Source organism: Engystomops pustulosus, chromosome 3 (genome assembly GCF_040894005.1).
Source record: "Engystomops pustulosus chromosome 3, aEngPut4.maternal, whole genome shotgun sequence".
In the NCBI taxonomy this organism is placed as follows: domain Eukaryota; kingdom Metazoa; phylum Chordata; class Amphibia; order Anura; family Leptodactylidae; genus Engystomops; species Engystomops pustulosus.
Genome location: NC_092413.1, coordinates 139,327,413 through 139,347,082, shown reverse-complemented (window position 1 = coordinate 139,347,082; position 19,670 = coordinate 139,327,413).

The following is a 19,670-nucleotide window of genomic DNA, read 5'->3' as shown; positions in this document are numbered from 1 at the left end:
AATCGCCAAAATCCCGGGGTAATTCGGCGCAAAATGGAAATCATCAGGAAACCCGACAAAAATGTGCTCTGGACTCTTAGTAAATGAGCCCCATTGTGTACAGTTTTCTAATCTTAGAGGCTAAAGGACAGGTGATGATATCACTGGTCACATATCATGAATGTAACACAAGGCACCGTGTAAAAAAAATGTACACAATATTTCCCATCTGTACATAGTGTTTTATATGTCCGTAGTTAAATATTAGCAGACGGTCCCTAAGTACAGGGTGGTAGAGCATGATTTGAAGATACAAAGAGCTGTCAGTCAAAATAAGGGGCATGGTTCACTGGCAGCCTGGGAGAGAGAAGAGTCACAAGCTCCAGACATGATATGGGGAGGACTTGTAACCCTTTATCAGCAGGCATTGTTAGTCAGGGTGGTCAAAGTCTGGTGACAGGTCCTCTTTAAAAATAAGGGCATAAGAAGCTAAAAGAAGAGCAGAACCTGCCAAATGGGGGCACACACCAGTTTGTCAGCGTACTTGGTTTACGATCCGTGATCCTGGTGGTGAAAGTCCTTTAACAACTTGACTTCATGCCTCCTAATCTCTGGAGCCCTAAGCAATACATGTGCTCTACTGTAAAATACATTACGAAGGCTGCCTGAAAAAATATAAGGTAAGGATGAAAAACATTTAAGAGCTTGGAGAAAGCTCACTCCAATCATGACTTCACCTGAAGCAGGGATCATATGGACAATATGATAGTGATGTCATTTTCAGTTGCCTATATTCCACAAGCTGGAGTTAGATGGCTGGCTCCCCAGACATTGACCAGAACCTAAACATTCCACATTCATCAAAATTATAAGAAGGGAAATAGAAAATAACATGCCAAATTGAACCCAAATAGCACATTGCAGCAACTCCACATTATTTTATACAGTTATGCCATAAAGTTCCTGAACAACAACACAAAAGAGCAATACAAAGAGCTATAGCACTCAATGACAGAGCAGATTGTTTTTCTTTCACAAGTTTGTATCATTTTCCTTCTAAAGTTGTCTTTTTTCTGTATCTAAGTATTATAAGATATGCTAGATCAGTGGTGGCAAACCTATGGCATGGGTGCCAGATGTGGCACTCTAAGCCCTTTCTGTGGGCACTCAGGCACTCGCCCCAAGACAGAGTTCACCAAACAGGACCAAATGCACCAAATCTTCCTGCAGTCCCAGGTACCTTAAGAGATGCTGCTTTCAGCATTTTTTAAAGAAACACTTTATATGCAAGTTTGGAAAAAGTGAGAAGGTGTTCACAGAAGTGCATTATCTTTGGAAGTCATCCTGCCATCACTGTGCTAGATCATATCCAATCATAATAGAACCCAATGTATGAGAAATAACAAGATTAAAGCCAAAAACAGACAGTATTACCATAGATATAACTAGTTATCATGAGAAAGAATTACTATCCCACTGGTGGATCTTTTTTTTTTAATATTATATGACGTTTATTGAAGAAAATCAAAGGGTGACAGGATACATATCAATAAAGCATTTGAATATACATACAACTATTGGAATGCAGGAGATGACATATAAGTTTGTATCAAGGGATGTATGATAAATTCACATAACTTCTCCAGGGATGTCTCTCATTTATAAACATGAAAGAGAATAGACGGCAAGTCAAATGAGTTAGCAATGAGAATTATGCATAATAAATCGTAATTCCCTCAGTTTTTTAAGGAAAAATACAAAATGATAAAGAGAAACAATATCCCAAAAAAGATAAAGAAGAAGAAGGAACAGGGGAACAGAAAGGGTGAATGTGGGAAAGGGAAAGGATGGGAAAGGGTCCGTTTCCTCGCTATGGCGTCAGATGGATATGGATTCACACAAAGTATTGTATCCAGGAGAGCAATGAAAGTCCAGCTACGGGGACCAACAAGAGTTGAGAGACCGAATCATTGAGGTCTGCAGTTAGGTCCTCCATTCACTGAATGTGAGCAATTTCCTAAAACCATTCAGTGATTGTGGCCTCTCTCGTACACTTCCAGAGTCTAGGAATGACTGTACTTGATGCCACCATTAGTTGAGTGTGCGAGCAGCAAGAGTGCTTACGAATAGGATATGGTAGCAGAGATAACACAACTATCTCTGGTTCATTGGCCAAAGTAACTCCCAACAGCTTGTGAACTAGGGTGAGGACCCTGTGCCAGAATGTTTTCCCAGGCGGGTATTCACACCAGATGTGTCTCATTGTACCTCTGCCTTGAGAGCAAAGCCAATGTAGGTCACAGGCGGTAGGGAAGATAGAATGCAGTTTAACCTAAAACCCTACAGTATACCATCGAATTAGTACTTTGTAGTTGGTGTCATGTGCTTTGCAAGACATTGAGAATTTATGACACAGCTCAAAGGCTCTGTTCCAGGCTGCCATCGAAAATGTTTTGGCAAGTTCACGCTCTGAGCTCTGAGGCAGGGTCGAGGAATAGGAGGAAATGATCAGATACTCAACCTTTTAATAAGGGTGGAAAGATATACAATTCCTCAAACGGGGTCAGGTCTCGGTGCAGACACATTTTGTCCACTGGTGGCTCTTTATATCTGGCATAACCTGTGTGCACTTAACATTTAATAGACAAAATCAGTTCTGGCAACATTTCATAACCTTTGTAAATCCCCTGCAGCTAGGAGGCCTCCACCAGGCACAGACCATTTACCAGCTCTTTTGGTCTCTCCCCTTCTTACTGAAGCCTGATCAAGCAGGACCTGGGAAAATAACACAGTATAGGCAGGTATATAGAGTTCAGCATGTTCATGGAATAATCTCCTAAGTGGCTTAAACATAAACAATAACAACATGGATAGTCTTATAAGGTATAGGACATCCAGAAAAGATGGGGAACATCCAAACTCAATAATAAATTAAACCAAACACCTGATAACCCAGCTGCGCCTCACCAAAACCATGAGGGACACTTGTAGGGGGAATAGGGTCAGACTTAAACACTCTGCAGTATATTTAAGCAGGAATCGGAACGGCAGTGGTAAAGAGTGAATCAAGCCACCTGTCCCATATAGTGTGGAACTTTTTCTCTTTTTTCCTGTCTATAAGTACCCATTTTTCTAAAGGAAGAGTAGAGTTGACAAACTTAAAGGGAACATGTCAACAGAAATTGGCCTAATAAACCACTGCCAGTATGTTGTCAAGAAGTTGAACAGCTTCTAGATCATGTTTCTTTCATGACCCAGCTTAGTGACATCATCCTGAAAATCAACTTTGAAGTTAGATGTATAAAGTCAGGGAGGTGGAGAGTTTTAATATTGAAGTCAATCTCACCATGCCTCTGAAACCTCCTACCATTTAACCCCTTATCACCGACACTAGTTTTCAGCTCAATGACCAGACTCGATTTTTCAAATCTGACAAGTCTCACGATAATTGGTTATAACTTCGGAACGCTTTAACATATCCCGGTGATTTTGAGAATGTTTTCTCGTGACACATTGTACTTCATGTTAGTTATAAAATTTAAGTGATAAGTTTTGCATTTCGTTCTGAAAAAAAGTGAAAATTTGGCAAAAGTTTGTAAAAATTCTTCATTTTCCAAGTTTGAAATGTTCTGGTTTCCAGACAAGATGTAAAACTAACCAAAAGGTTTGATAATTATCATTTACAGAATATCTGCTTTATGTTGGGATGATAATTTATGCTTCCGGTCATTTTTCTAGGATGTTATGAGGTGCAGGACTTTAGGTGCGATTTTTCTTATTTTCATGAAAATTGCCAAAACTCACATTTTGAGGGACAACTCAGCTTTCAAGTGACTTTGAGAGGCCTAAATAATAGTAAAACCCCATAAATTACCTCACTATAGAAACTTCACCCCTCAACGTATGTAAAACAACTTCTATTAAGTCTATTAACCCTTTAAGTGTTTCACATGGGTTAAAAAATATGGACCTGCGATTTAGAAACTATTGAATTTTTTTGGAAAATACATTCATTTAGGCCAAAACTGAAATTTTCAGAATAAATTAAATGATGAAACGCACTGCAACGCTTGATGCCCAATTCCTCTCGAGTGTACTGATACCACGTATGTGGTGGTAAACTGCTGTACGGACGCACGGCCGAGTATAGAATGAATGGAGGCGCCATTCACAGCAGATTTGTATTGTCACATTGTACGACCTATACATTTTTATTTTTTTTGGTAATACAAACATATGAGGGCTTATTTTTTATGGGATGATATACAATGTATATATAATTCATTTTGTGGGTCTAAAGCTTATTCTTGAGATTTTATTAACTATTTCAAGGGGGACACAAACAAAATCATCAATTTTTATTTTGGATTGTTAGCATTTTTTTTCCCCCGCTCACCGTAATGTAAAAATAATATTTTATCTTTATTCTCTGGTTCACTACGATTGCGGTGTTACCTCATTTATATAGTTTTTCTTATTTTTGCTCAATTTTCCTGAGCAAAACCAATATTGGAGAAAATCGCATTGTTTTTACTATTGACAACTTTTCAGGGCCATAACTTCTGTATTTTTATGTTGTCAGATCTGGTTGAGGGCTTATTTTTTGCGAAAACAGTTGTTCTTTTCAGTCGTATCATATTGGGGAACGTAACTTTTTTTGATCACTTTTTAGAACATTTTTTGTGATGGTGTTTGATGAAAAATTGTATATTATGGGAAGTTTTCCGAGTTTTTTTTTTACGTAGTTCACCGAGCGGGTTCAATATTGATTTAGATTTATTGTACAGATTAATACGGACGCGGTGATACCAAATATGTATGTTTTTGTGTTTTATTTACTGTATATGCATTTCATGTGTTACTGGGGAGATTATGGGACTTTTATTTTATTTATTTATTTAATTATATTATAAAAAGTTTTAATTTTTTTTTTTTAACTTTTTTACATTTTCCACATTTTGGCTTGAATAAGCGATCATCCGATCACTTATTCAAGCCTCTACACTGCAATACACTTGTATTGCAGTGTAAAGTGTAAGTAACTGAGCATGCCGCCCATGCTCAGTTACTTACAGCCGGGTCCTGCCAGGAAGGCAGGACCCGGCGAGAAGAGGAGCCGACAGCCTCGGGTCACTCGTCGGGACCCGGGGCAGCGGCAGGAGGGATCGGATCCCCCGGTAAGCACACCGGGGGGTCCGATCCACGAGGGACACACTTGCACGCCGCGGTCATGCTTGACCACGGCGTGTAAGGGGTTAAACACCCGGGATCGGAGTTTTTCCTATCCCGGGTGTTAGTGCCTGGTCTGGGCTGTGATATCACAGCCCGACACCGGCACTAAACTGACCCGATGTCCCGAAGAAGAAGAAGAACCCTTAATGACCGCCGTAGAATCCCGATAGGGCGGTCATTAAGGGGTTAATTGACATCACATGCCGGACTTCAGGAGATCTGATCAATGAAGTACCTGGATGCAGGACCATCAAATACAGTAAAGGGGGAATTCTAAGGACTGAAAAGTTCGACTTCAGTGTTAAACTCTCCGCCTTCAGTGTTAAACTAGTACAGCGCAAGCCGGGTCCCGGTGCATGGAGAGGGCTTGCTGGCCGAGCCCTGTCCATAGCCGGCATATTGAGCAAAGGCTTACCGGTAACACCTGCGATCTGTGATAGCACTGATCGCTGGTGTTTTCCCGATGATCGCCGCCGGTAATGCTGCAGGCGACCTCATGGGCATGGGCGCCGCCATCTTGCCGTGGATCGTCGCTTCCTGTGACGTCATCGGGGACCAGCGATCCGTCACCGTGACAGACTTGGGTCTTCTGAAGACCCGAGGCTACTTCGTTTTAACCCATTCATTACAATGTGCTATCAGCACAGGAGGAAAATCCCCATATACTGCCATACTGTAGTATGGCAATATATGATAGGATCGTACAGACAACCTTGGGTTAAAGTACCCTAGGGAGTCTGAAAAATAGTAAATAAAATTCAAAAAAAGTAAAATATAAATATAAATATAATATAAATATTAATAAACAGTAAAAATCATAAACACATTAGGTATCGCCGCGTCCAAAAATGCCTGATCTATCAAAATATAATAACAGTTTTTTACTGCGTTTTACCCCGTAATGGAAAATAGCACCCGAAGTCAAAAATGGCACTTTTTTGCCATTTTGCAAAATATAAAAAAAATCAATAAAAAGTGATCAAAAGATCGCACAGGCCTAAAAATTATATTAATGAAAACGTTACACTACCCACAGCTCTGTACACCAAAGAATGAAAAAGTTATTGGTGCCAGAATATGGCAAAATTTAAAAAAAAAACATTTTTGCACAGGAGGTTTTAATTTTTGTAAATGTACGAAAACATTATAAAACCTATACAAATGTAGTATCCCCGTAATCGTACCGACCCAAAGAATAAAGTAGACATGTCATTTGGGGCGCACAGTGAAAGTTGTAAAATCCAAGCCCACAAGAAAACTTCACAAATGCGTTTTTTCACCATTTTCACTGTATTTGGAATTTTTTTCCCACTTCCCAGTACACGGCATGGAATATTAAATACCATCACTATGAATTGCAATGTGTTGCATACAGCTCTTTATGTGGAAAAATAAAAAAAGTTATAGATTTTTGAAGGTGGGGAGTGAAAAATGGAAGTGAAAAAACTAAAAAGGGCCAAGTCGTTAAGGGGTTAAACCAGTCATGGAGGGTCAGCTGAAATCCAGAACATAGTTACTATTTTTCTGGCACAGTATAAAGTTTCAGTGATAAAGGCCCAGTCTGCGGTAGACTGAAACAACTCTGGATCCATCAAAAGAAGGCATATTTTAGGATTATCAGGAGAAAGAAGGAGCATGCACTCACCGCTGGTGAAGTAAAACAGTCTTTATTCCATATAGCTAAAAACTTTGTTACAGGAGAGAGGAATGAAGCAGGAGCCCACAAGAGGCAACGGCCGTTTCGAACTACAAGCGCTTAATCAAGGGCCTAACTTGTTTTATGCGAAACCCTCTTTAATAAAATATGGTCTGTGGATGAAGTCCCAATAGGTTCCAACTGTTTAATCATCACAGAAAACAATGAGAGAAACAGGGCAATACACACTTGGAATTATCACCTTGAGACCTTGGGGTCTTGATGGTAATTATTTGATGAATGTAATCTTATAGATAAGTTGTGATATTGAACTTGCCTGTTCTTTGTGACCATTAGATGATATATAAATTATATAATATTTAATTATTTTTTTAATATTAAAATCACTTTCACAATGGATTGGACACTCAAGCAACTGAGGTGTAATAATAATAATGCCTCTATTTATATAGCGCACAAAGTTTCTGCAGTGCTGCACAGAACTTGCCAAATCGGTCGCTGTCCCCAATGGGGCTCCCAATCTAATCAACCTACCAATATGTTTTTGAATGTGGGAGGAAACCAGAGGACCCGGAGGAAACACAGAGAGAACAAACAAACGCTTTGCAGTGTTTGATTTATGCTATCTATAACTATATTTTATTTTAGAATAATATATTCTTTTCTGTAATATGGAATGTATGCAGATACACTCTGGCAAAATCAAATTGTGATATTTGTTTCTTGAATTTAAATCACCCCGCTTCAACACAGTTCACATAGTGCATTTTTATGTTCATCTGTAGTTGGTACAATAGTCTTTAAGAATTGATAGCAAGAATGGTGGCCTGCTTAAGGTTAATTTTCAGTAGTATACTGTAGTATGGCAGTATATGTAGGATCAATCAGACAACACAGGGTTAAAGTACCCCAAGGGGATCTAAAAAATTTTTTAAAAAAATTAAATAAAGTAATAAAAAAATTTTAAAACTAAAAGTTCCAATCTTCCCCCTTTCCCTAAAACTTATATAAAAATAAATAAACAATAAAAATCATAAACATGTTCAGTATCGCCGTGACCTAAAAGTGCCAATCTTTCAATGGAGTAAAGCGGTTACTCCGGTCAATGAACCCTGAAACAGAAAATAGTGCCCAAATGTCCAAATCGCCACTTTTTTGCTATTTTGTGACACATAAACATTTTAATAAAAAGCAATCAAAAGCTCATACAGTCCCTAAAATGGTATCAATGTTAACATCATCAAATCCCCGCAAAAAACAACACCTTACACAGCTCCATACAATGACGTTTAAAAAATGTATTGGCCTCACAATATGGCAAAATGAAGATTTTTTTCCCCTCAATTTCACTGCATTTGGATTTTTTTCCAGTTTCCCAATACATGTCCTGTAATATTGAATACCATCACTAGGAAATATAAAGTTTTAAAAGTGGTGCCTAAAATGAAAATGTCTTAACAATTTTCTGACAGGAAAAAATTAACCACTGAGCAGTGAAGTATGAAGAGCCTTGACATGAGATACACTGTATGTACTTATTATGTATTGTCAGCTTGTAGAATATGCAATGTGTTCTCTCAATAGGGAGTCTCAGTATTTGTAGTCGCATACTATTGTACAATCATCTGTTCGTTCTAAGATTCTTGAATTCATAAAATTCCACTGAAAATCCTCTTTATTATGAAAGGGTCAAACTGTAGTCGGCCTCCTTCCAAAAACTGCACCAGATCTGTTTACAGGTTGTGTGTGGTATTGCAGACCCAATATGAACTAACTATCTACCTAGAGGTAAAATCCTATGGCCATATTAGACCCCTCAGTGGTCCTTCCAGCAATCAGAGCTCAGCTTTCATCTTTCCATAGCCGTTTATAAAATGAAAGCTAAGCTCTTATTGATTGCATCAAGAACAGTTCAGTTTCTCAGACACATCAGACAAATCTCCCCCTAACCCTATCTAGGTAAATGTAGAGTAATTAGGGTACCTATTTAGGTTTAGGTACAACAGATTTAGGATCTTTACCAATAAAATAAACAAGCAAAACTGAAAACTAGATGATATAAAAATGTATATATATACTCACCGGCCACTTTATTAGGTACACCTGTCCAACTGCTCGTTAACACTTAATTTCTAATCAGCCAATCACATGGCGGCAACTCAGTGCATTTAGGCATGTAGACATGGTCAAGACAATCTCCTGCAGTTCAAACCGAGCATCAGTATGGGGAAGAAAGCTGATTTGAGTGCCTTTGAACGTGGCATGGTTGTTGGTGCCAGAAGGGCTGGTCTGAGTATTTCAGAAACTGCTGATCTACTGGGATTTTCATGCACAACCATCTCTAGGGTTTACAGAGAATGGTCCGAAAAAGAAAAACATCCAGTGAGCGGCAGTCCTGTGGGCGGAAATGCCATGTTGATGCCAGAGGTCAGAGGAGAATGGGCAGACTGGTTCGAGCTGATAGAAAGGCAACAGTGACTCAAATCGCCACCCGTTACAACCAAGGTAGGCAGAAGAGCATCTCTGAACGCACAGTACGTCGAACTTTGAGGCAGATGGGCTACAGCAGCAGAAGACCACACCGGGTGCCACTCCTTTCAGCTAAGAACAGGAAACTGAGGCTACAATTTGCACAAGCTCATCGAAATTGGACAGTAGAAGATTGGAAAAACGTTGCCTGGTCTGATGAGTCTCGATTTCTGCTGCAACATGCGGATGGTAGGGTCAGAATTTGGCGTCAACAACATGAAAGCATGGATCCATCCTGCCTTGTATCAACGGTTCAGGCTGGCGGTGGTGGTGTCATGGTGTGGGGAATATTTTCTTGGCACTCTTTGGGCCCCTTGGTACCAATTGAGCATCGTTGCAACGCCACAGCCTACCTGAGTATTGTTGCTGACCATGTCCATCCCTTTATGACCACAATGTACCCAACATCTGATGGCTACTTTCAGCAGGATAATGCGCCATGTCATAAAGCTGGAATCATCTCAAATGGCCTCCACAGTCACCAGATCTCAATCCAATATCGCATCTTTGGGATGTGGTGGAATGGGAGATTCGCATCATGGATGTGCAGCCGACAAATCTGCGGCAACTGTGTGATGCCATCATGTCAATATGGACCACAATCTCTGAGGAATGCTTCCAGCACCTTGTTGAATCTATGCCACGAAGAATTGAGGCAGTTCTGAAGGCAAAAGGGGGTCCAACCCGTTACTAGCATGGTGTACCTAATAAAGTGGCCGGTGAGTGTATATATATATATATATATATATATATATCTCCCCCAGAATTGCACAGGATAGTAAATAACTGCTCTTGGCTATAACAAAATAGAAAAGGTTAAGAAACATTTTTTTATATCTATCTCTATTTATTTATTTATCTATTTCTATCTGAGTCTATTTATCATATTACCTCACACATAACATGTCCTGTAATTATTACCTATTGTAACCAATCAAAGCTCGGAGATCATATTAATGACCTGTGGCAAAATAGAAGCTGAGCTGTGATTGGTTGCTAACTGCCACAGCAGACAATGGCTCCTGTTTAAGTGTATTTTGGAATGTGCAGGATGAAAATTTCGACTCCGAAACTAGTCTATGACGTTCCCCGAGTCACAGGGTAAGTCTGTGCAAAATTCGGTGATTGTAAACGCGACGGTGCAGATTCCTTTAGCAGACACACACACATTCACTCAGCTTTATATAATACTGTATATACAGTGCGTATATACCGTATATACTTGTGTATAAGCCAGTTTTTCAGCACAAAAAATGTGCTAAAAAACGTCCCCTCGGCTTATTCACGAGTCAATATACATGTCAATGGACTTAAAAAATAATAAACTTATATACTCACCCTCCGGTGGCCCCGATGCGCAGCGCTGCTTCCCCATGTCCGCGCGAGTCCTCTTCTGGCTTCTGTAACATCGTGCTGGTAGTAGTATACAGCTGCTGACTTCATACTAGGCCCCGCCCGGGAGAAAAACATGGCGGCGCCTAGTATGACGTCAGCAGCTGTATACTACTGGGGGCAGGCTGTGCTGGCTGTATACTACTGGGGGTAAGCCTGGGCTGGCTGTATACTACTGGGGGCAAGCCTGGGCTGTCTGTATACTACTGGGGGCAGGCTGTATACTACTGGGGGCAGGCTGTATACAACTGGGGGGAGGCTGGGCTGGCTGTATACTACTGGGGGCAAGCTGGGCAGGCTGTATACTACAGGGGGCAGACTGTATACTACAGGGGGCAGAATGGGCTGGCTGTATACTATAGGGAGCTGGCTGGCTATATACTGGGGGGATCTGTGAACAATGCATTTTCCACCCTCGGCTTATACTCGAGTCAATAGTGTTTCCCAGTTTTTGGTGGTAAAATTAGGGGTCTCGTCTTTTTCTTGGGTCAGCTTATACTCAAGTATATACGGTATATATATGACACAAACCAAAGACTAGAGTCAAAACAAGGCTTGATAAATAAGGTCTGCTAAAGACAATTTCCAACTAACATGAAAAAAATTTAAATATATAAAAAAAAAAAAAAAAAAAGCTCTTCAGTTTTCCTCTTTATTTATCTTAACCTCTTAAAAGATTTCTCCCAGCCGTTTAGATTAGTCATTTTCTAACTACAGTTATATGTGTATATGAAGAGATGAAGTGCATTAAGTTGGTCAAGCGTCTCTCCTTTGAAGTCTTCAATATGTCTACAGATGTCTACTTCCTATATGTGGTCTTTGCCAGACACCTTGTGTTGCCGAAGGGGGCTAGGGAATCAGAATTGAATGGGCTAAGGGGCTAGAATGAATGTGAAATGTTTGAAGTGGAAATACTGTGCTTGCCCAAGGGTTACAAATCCAGACAACTGCTCCAAACATCTGTTCAGCTACTGCTCAGCGCTTCATTCATGACTACAGTAAACTAGTAGCAGTGAGTCCACACATTGGCATAGCCATACGTTACATAGCAGTTAATTCAGGTAAGTAAATTGTAGTGACGGATTCCCTTTAACAAGCCATCTGTCTATCTGTTAAGAATTGTTGGGAGCTTTTTAACAGTCCATTTATATATTTTTTAATATTTTTATACACTGATAAGCTTGCAATCCTACTCTATCTAATGAGGGATATACATGTGCAATTCAGCATGGTTCTCAAATACAGGGGAGAATTTATCATATGTCGGCATTTGTGCCTGCAAATGGCCAGGCATTGCGTTATTATTCCCTTTACTTAACTTGAAGGGAGCACCGCTGGTGGCCAGGGGCATAACTAGGAGAGACATACAGTATCATATACACCCATGCATCATATACACCAGTGATGGCTAACCTATGGCACGGGTGCCAGAGGTGGCACTCAGAGCCCTTTCTGTGGGCACTCAGGCCATCACCAGAGAGGACTCCAGGTATCTTCCTGCGGTCCCAGAGAGCCCAGGCCTTGCTGTGCAAAGAGCTATTTTAAAGTGACAGCTCTACCTGAGACTATTTTCTGCTTCATTGGTGTCCTCAGGGTGCTGGTATCAATGAAAACTGTGACAGAGAAGGGAGTATAAATCACAAATAAAATTTCTGTGTTGGCACTTTGCGATAAATAAGCGGGTCTTTGTTGTAGTTTGGGCACTCGGTCTTTAAAAGGTTCGCCATCACTGATATACACAGACATACAGCACATACACATAACACATGCACACATAGCATATAGACAACCATAAAAATACAGTATATATACACCACACACAATGGATATTCACACCTTATACCTCAGATACCTGGGTCTCTGTCACTGCAGGTCCCATAGCAGCCACTATGGCTGCAACCCCTGTAGTAATGCCCCAGCCGGAGGCACACTGTAAAAAAATTCACCAATGTTCACAGGATTATATCCAAAACTACATCAGGCAAGTCTAAGCCTCCTGTTGTATGCTCTGCTTTATGTCTATACAGAATACAGATGGACAACCAGAGTGAAAATATAATTTTATAAGAAAAATTAAAGAGTACTGTATATACTCGAGGGTCACAGATAAACAGCTGATTTTTTATGGAAAGTTACAGATTAGTAAATAGGTCCACTTTCACATGACACATGGATAGTCAATGTAAAATATTCATTTTATGTCTTTCTTTATGTTTTATTTAAAAACCCTCAGATGTTTTGCCTTTATCTCTCTAAGATAATCATCTCTAATTTTCAATATCCTGTATGGAAATCCATCTTTAACCAATTAGATTCAAAACATATTTTTCCTGAGTCATTCTTTGCTGCGCCAAGGGTTAAATGTACTGCATAAGACAAATAAACTACAACTAGTCATTTGCTTTCTCCTGAGAATTTGCTTTGCTGAGATTCTCTTAAGTGCCACAAATTGCTACAAGTGATTTTGGTAACCGCAAGTAAACAAGATCTTTTCTCTAACCAGTTCTAACTGGACAATTTGTTCATAAAGTATTGTAACTGTGCCCTCTACGCCTGTTATACAACTATTATTAGATGATGATGTCTGGGATTTCCAGCGCTCAGTGCTGCTTCTATAAATAATTTGAAAAATGTTCCCACTTCATCCTTTCTCAAAGAATATTCCTCATTTCCTTTCATAGACAGCCCCTGGGAACATTACACTTGGAACCCCCAAGTCACAGCCAACATTAGGTGAAAATGCTGATGAAATCAACAAATTTATGATGTGTATTATTTTTATATTTGAATTACCATATCATGCTGATGAGTATAATTCATTGATAGATAAAAGACCCTCTGACATAAAAGCAGTACATGTACTGTGCATACAAATCCATAATAAGTCAATCACTTTATATTAAAATATGTTAAAACGCTGCCTCACTCCAAAACAAGACATCACTTAGATAATAGAGCCGAATTCCACCCACTCACTATTGTCCCTTCTCATAGATTATTAATGTATGTCTATTCTGTTAGATTAGCAGTCTCAACACAGAAAAACCAATTACATAAAAGCAAAAGTGAGTGGGTGAAATATTTACATATTTTCTCTCAGATGACTTACTTTGGATTGATGCGGATTGATACTATTTTGTGTATTCTCCTATGAATGTATAAATAATTAATGAATAAAGTCTGTATAATGATGTATATAGGTGGTAACAGTATGTAATCAAAACTCATTGGTATGGCTATGAATATGCCTAGGGGTGTAGGACATTTTGTACTTTTACAGGTAACAAAATTAAAAATATTAAACCAGCATCTTATTATAGACGCCTGATATTTTGTAAAATGGCCGTAAATACTTACATATAAACACTGGCCCCTTCATGCAATTTTGCATTAAAATAAGCATATTTGTGGCTAAAAGCCTGAATCAAGTTGAGAATTAGATGTACACCATGTACAAAAAGTTCAAAACCTGCCTCCATATACCTGCTTCACATGTTTATATAAAATTACACTGATAAACTGAAAAGTCTAGTCTACTTGACACCTGACAAACTGCTAAAGTTACTGAAACACAAGATAAAGAAAAATACTTTCAAGCAACACATATAAAGTTCTTATAAGTAAAAACTGAAAAAATATTTAACAAAACAAAATGCAGGGTTTTAACAAAAACAAATGTATGTACGGTGCACTGTAAGAGTACATACTGTACATACCATACATATTTCTGTTCACTGTTGAGTGTGCTAACGAAGTGCCAAGACAGGAGTGTGCCAGCATTTTCTTAAAGGCATATTAACCACTTCACACTGCCGTTATGCCTTTTTAAACTTGCACATCTTTATTATGACACAAATTATGCACATGACCATCCATTTAATTTGCTTTTAATACCCATGACCTCAGAAATATAGATCCTGGGTGTTTAACCCCTTAGATGCTGCAGTAAATAGAGACTGTGCCATCTATGAATTTTGTACACTCCAAATCTACCATCATTAAGTCTTTTACTTGCGTTGTAATACACTACACTACATAAATACTGCAAGCCATCAAATAATCCATGTGAAAGTCCACAGATATTTTAAAAAAGCTTTTTGAAAATTAAAAAAAAATTTAAAAATTTCTCATAGTTGAAATTGCTACATCCATAAAGACCTGAGCTATACAATTGTCATGGTGTTTAAAGAAAATCTACCATCAGATGTACTGATGGTAGCCCACTTACACGGTCATGCAAATTATACATGCCTCCAGGCCTCTCCATTCCTGCCACTCTCCCAGGCAGAGAACTGTCAACATAAGCCATCTCTCTGCAAATCTTGCGCATACTGTACATACATACTCCTTGTGCAGCTGATTGGCTCAGAAGCTTGCCCGAGATTTGCAGATTTACAGAGGTTAGAATCAATAGTATGTGCTATTTTGGTTGTGTTCCCATGTTTATGTTCGGACATATTGTTAGTCAATTCTATAAAAGTCCTTATTATTATTATATAAATCAGAATTTAGAGCCACAAATAATTAGCTTCTTTTCCCTGTCCCCTGTACCCCTAGACAATTATTTAAGTACATATGTAAGTATAGGAAATGGTTTTCAAAATAACAGGCTGTTAGATAGGCTGCTTGAGATTTATAATGTAGTAAATTACTGTCTGTCCCTTCTCTGTCCCTTGCACTCTTCATTTTCATGGGCAGAAAGAATGATTTACTCTCCCTTTTCAGCCTTAAAGATCATTCTGTATAATGACTTGCCAGATATGATAAGATATTTTGTAACTGTTTGGAGATGGAGTGATAGACACTGTGACTGACTACAAATACAAGTGTGTCTCACTGAGAGAATGAGTTAGCAAATGTCAAAATGAAGTTCTTAAAATATAGAAATAAAATATTATTTAAAAAAGTGTAGATGTGTAGATGTAGAAATTATATATTTTGTGTAGTCTACACCTTTGTCTTTTTCAATTGACAGATGTTCAGCTGCAGATGTTTGCAGTTTCCTGAACTCTTGTAAAAGACAGGAAGTTTTAATTATCATATATCAGAGCAAGCTAAAAATAACCCACTTGGACCATATGGTTATAAACTATAAGTATGTAAGAAAGATTCAATGATTTTTACAAGCCATAAAATCAATTCATAATGAGAGTAGAAGTGAAAAGTTGAATGTTTAAAAAAAGTTGCCCATGTAGGGGCTGGGTCTCAGCAGTTACACTAATTCTTATTGGTTTCATGATCAGAATTGTTTCTGATGCCTGACCAATATTAATTCTGGATATGCCATCTGAAGACTTACAGTATGTAAGATAATGGCTCCCCTGTGTGGAGATTGAAAAAGTAGTTCCAGGGTACCAGTAGCTGGGAGAATAGTAATGGCTTGATCATTATCTATTGAAGTTTGAGTCTGAGTTTATTGGGTATTTTCAATAAAGTGTAAAATGGCAGTATATGGTACTAATAATCAGATAATACAACATTGAAAAGAAAATTAAAAAAACCTACAATTAAAAATCACCCATCCCCTTTTCCCAGTAGAAATAAATAAAAATAACAAGACTAGGTATTTATACAATAAACAAGGTATTTATAATGTAGGTGCAGAGATCCTTTATAACAGTGATGGCGAACCTTTTAGAGACTAAGTGCCCAAACTATAACCAAAATCCACTCATTTAACGCAAAGTGCCCACATTGCATTTTAAGCAGTAACTTATTGCTACCTGTTCTTCAGCATCTTTAAATCGTATCGGCCCCTGAGGCCACATATACAGTTGAAAGAAGGAGGGCCAATTCAGACTATCATTGCAGCTTCTCTGCAGGGTCTCTCTGTACAGAAAGAATGGTGGATCCAGCAGGATGATCTCCAAAGATAATGCAGTTCTATCAACACCTTCGTACTTTTCCCAAACAGCCAATAAAGTATTGCTTTAAAATAGCTCTGAGAGTAGCATCACTTAAGTTTCCTGGGACTACAGGAAGATTTGGTGAATTTAGTCCTGTTTGGTGAACTCTGCACTAGGGTCAAAGGCCTGAGTGCCCAAAGAAAGAGCTTTGAGTGTCACCTCTGGCACTCGTACCATAGGTTCGCCATCACTGCATTATAAGGATGACCATAAGTTACTGCAGGGACTCTCCTGAGCCTGCACCCTTATGTCCCGTCATATAGCCTACACATCAAAGTTCCCCTACCTTCTTTCTCACATACTCAGAACTTAAATGTCACCCACTTTTCACATTACTTTCAACCATATGTCCACCTTGCCTGCAGCCCATATACCCTTCCCTTCATTCTCAAACAGCCCGTACACCCATGACACCCACCTCCTCTCAAGGTCTGTACCCCATATTTCCCTCTTTGCCACAAAGCCTCCACACCCTTTCCTTTTCACACTGCCTCTAGTGTCATGTTCCACTCCTTCTCTTTCTCCCCCCCCCCCCTCTCTTGCATAATCTGTACTCCATGGGGGACATTTATCAGAAGAGTCTGAGAGTAGAATTTTCTAGTTGCCCAAATTTCCTGGTGGTGGATGCCCTTTAAAAACAGCTGTGGAAAAATGAAAGCTGAGATCAGATTGGTTTCCATGGGCAACTAGAACAGTTCTGCTCTCAGGCACTTCTGATAAATCCCCCTCTCCACCATGTCTCCTTCTTTCTCATCTCCTCCTCTTATATTAATATTTTACTTGGTCCATATCAAAGCTTATGAAGCAATACTTTCCAGTTTTCATGATTTTTCATTTGGAGTAAATGAAATGCACAAGTAAACATGAAAAAAAACCTCAAATAGTAGAAGTATGATCTATATGTACAACTGTTATTTACACTAAGTTTCACATTACAACTTACCACACACTTCAACTTTTCCATGACCTCCAATTATCATTATAAATACTGCACCCATATGATTTCAAGCAAAAAATGACTGAAGGAAATATGTGGCTATAGAACTAATTGCTGTCTCTAATTAGTAATTGCTGATCTGTTTTAAATCTTTACCTCCTGTTAAATTTGGACATGTATTATTGCACCTCATTTACTAATGTAATCATCAGCACAGTCTGTATTTTGTAAACCTGAGAGCTCATTTATGTAGTGAAAGTATATTTGAAGCGGAACTATCTTAGGCCTGGGTCACACATGCCAAAATTACTGCTGTGCTTGATTGGGATTCCAAAAAGGGGGTGACATCAGCTAAATAACTGTTGAAACACATTGAGCATGCTGTATCTTCCTGCTTCCCTGGCAATGATTCTGCTGACAGTAGGAGCATTCATGAATCAAAGAACATGATTACACTGGGAAACATTTGACTAAGATCAAGTTTAAATCTGTTTAAGAGTTTGTTTTATACAGGATAGTACATTCACCAAGATATGAAATTGAAATAGTTTTTGTTAGTTTTATAGCTTCTAGATCAGTGGTGGCGAACCTATGGCACGGGTGCTAGAGGCCAGCACACCAGACACTACTCAAAGAATCTTCTTGCAGTTCCAAGATGCTGCTTTCAGTCATGCATTAAACTGATACTTTGTGTAAAAACTTGGTATCAGCTCCTACCACGTATATGAACCGCCAATTGGGTGGAGAGCACGGAACCTCACTCCACTTGAGTCTGGTCAGTAGCAATCTCGTTGATCCAGCTTCAATCCACCAAGGTCAGGCGTTGTTTTCAGATAAAAACTTTCTTTATTGAAGTCATATAGAAATTATTGAACATAGCATTGTGTAATTTCCAAAGCGTTTCAGGTGCCAGTTGCGCCCTTAATCATGGATAACATAGAATGGTAACATTAACCCCTTAACGCTCTGCGCCGTAGCTCTACGGCGCAGAGGTATAAGGGATGTATGAAGAGGGCTCACGGGCTGAGTCCTCTTCATACAGAGGTGGGGGTTGTTGCATATTGCAGCAAACCCCCACTGCTAATAACCGCGGTCGGTGCTTGCAGGTAGCCACAGGTCTTCGTTTGACCTGAGACTATCTGGCATCTGCAGATTCGTTACAATGAGCTAGTGGCCAATGAGCCATGAGCTGCAAAAATGCCATATATTGCAATACAGAAGTATTGCAGTATATGATAGGAGCGATCTGACTATCTAGGGTTAATGTACCCTAGATGGTCTAAAAAATAGTGAAAAAAAAAGAAAAAAAAAGTTTAAAAAATAAAAAAAATTTATAAAATATTAAAAATTCAAATCACCCCCCTTTCCCTAGAACGGATATAAAACATAATAAACAGTAAAAATCACAAACATATTAGGTATCGCCGCGTCCCAAAATGCCCGATCTATCAAAATATAAAAACGGTTACGGGCGGCGGTGACCTCCGAGGCGGGAAATGGCGCCCAAATGTCCGAAATGCGACTTTTACACCTTTTTACATAACATAAAAAATGAAATAAAAAATGATCAAAATGTCGCACAGACCTCAAAATGGTAGCATTGAAAACATCGCCTCATTTTGCAAAAAATGACCCCTCACACATCTCCGTGCCCCAAAGTATGAAAAAGTTATTAGCATCAGAAGATGGCAAAATTTTTTTTTTCTTTTTTGTACACATTCGTTTAATTTTTGAAAATGTATTAAAACACAATAAAACCTACAAAAATTTGTTATCACCGCGATCGCACCGAACCAAAGAATAAAGTAGGCGTGTTATTTGGAGCGAAGAGTGAAAGTCGTAAAAACTGAGCCCACAAGAATTTTTCCACATTTGGAATTTTTTTTCAGCTTCGCAGTATAGGGCATGTTAAAATAAATAACATTACGGGAAAGTAAAATTTGTTACGCACAAAATAAGCCCTCACACAGGTCTGTACACGTAAAAATGAAAAAGTTATGGATTTTTGAAGTTGGAGAGCGAGAAATGAGCCGAAAAA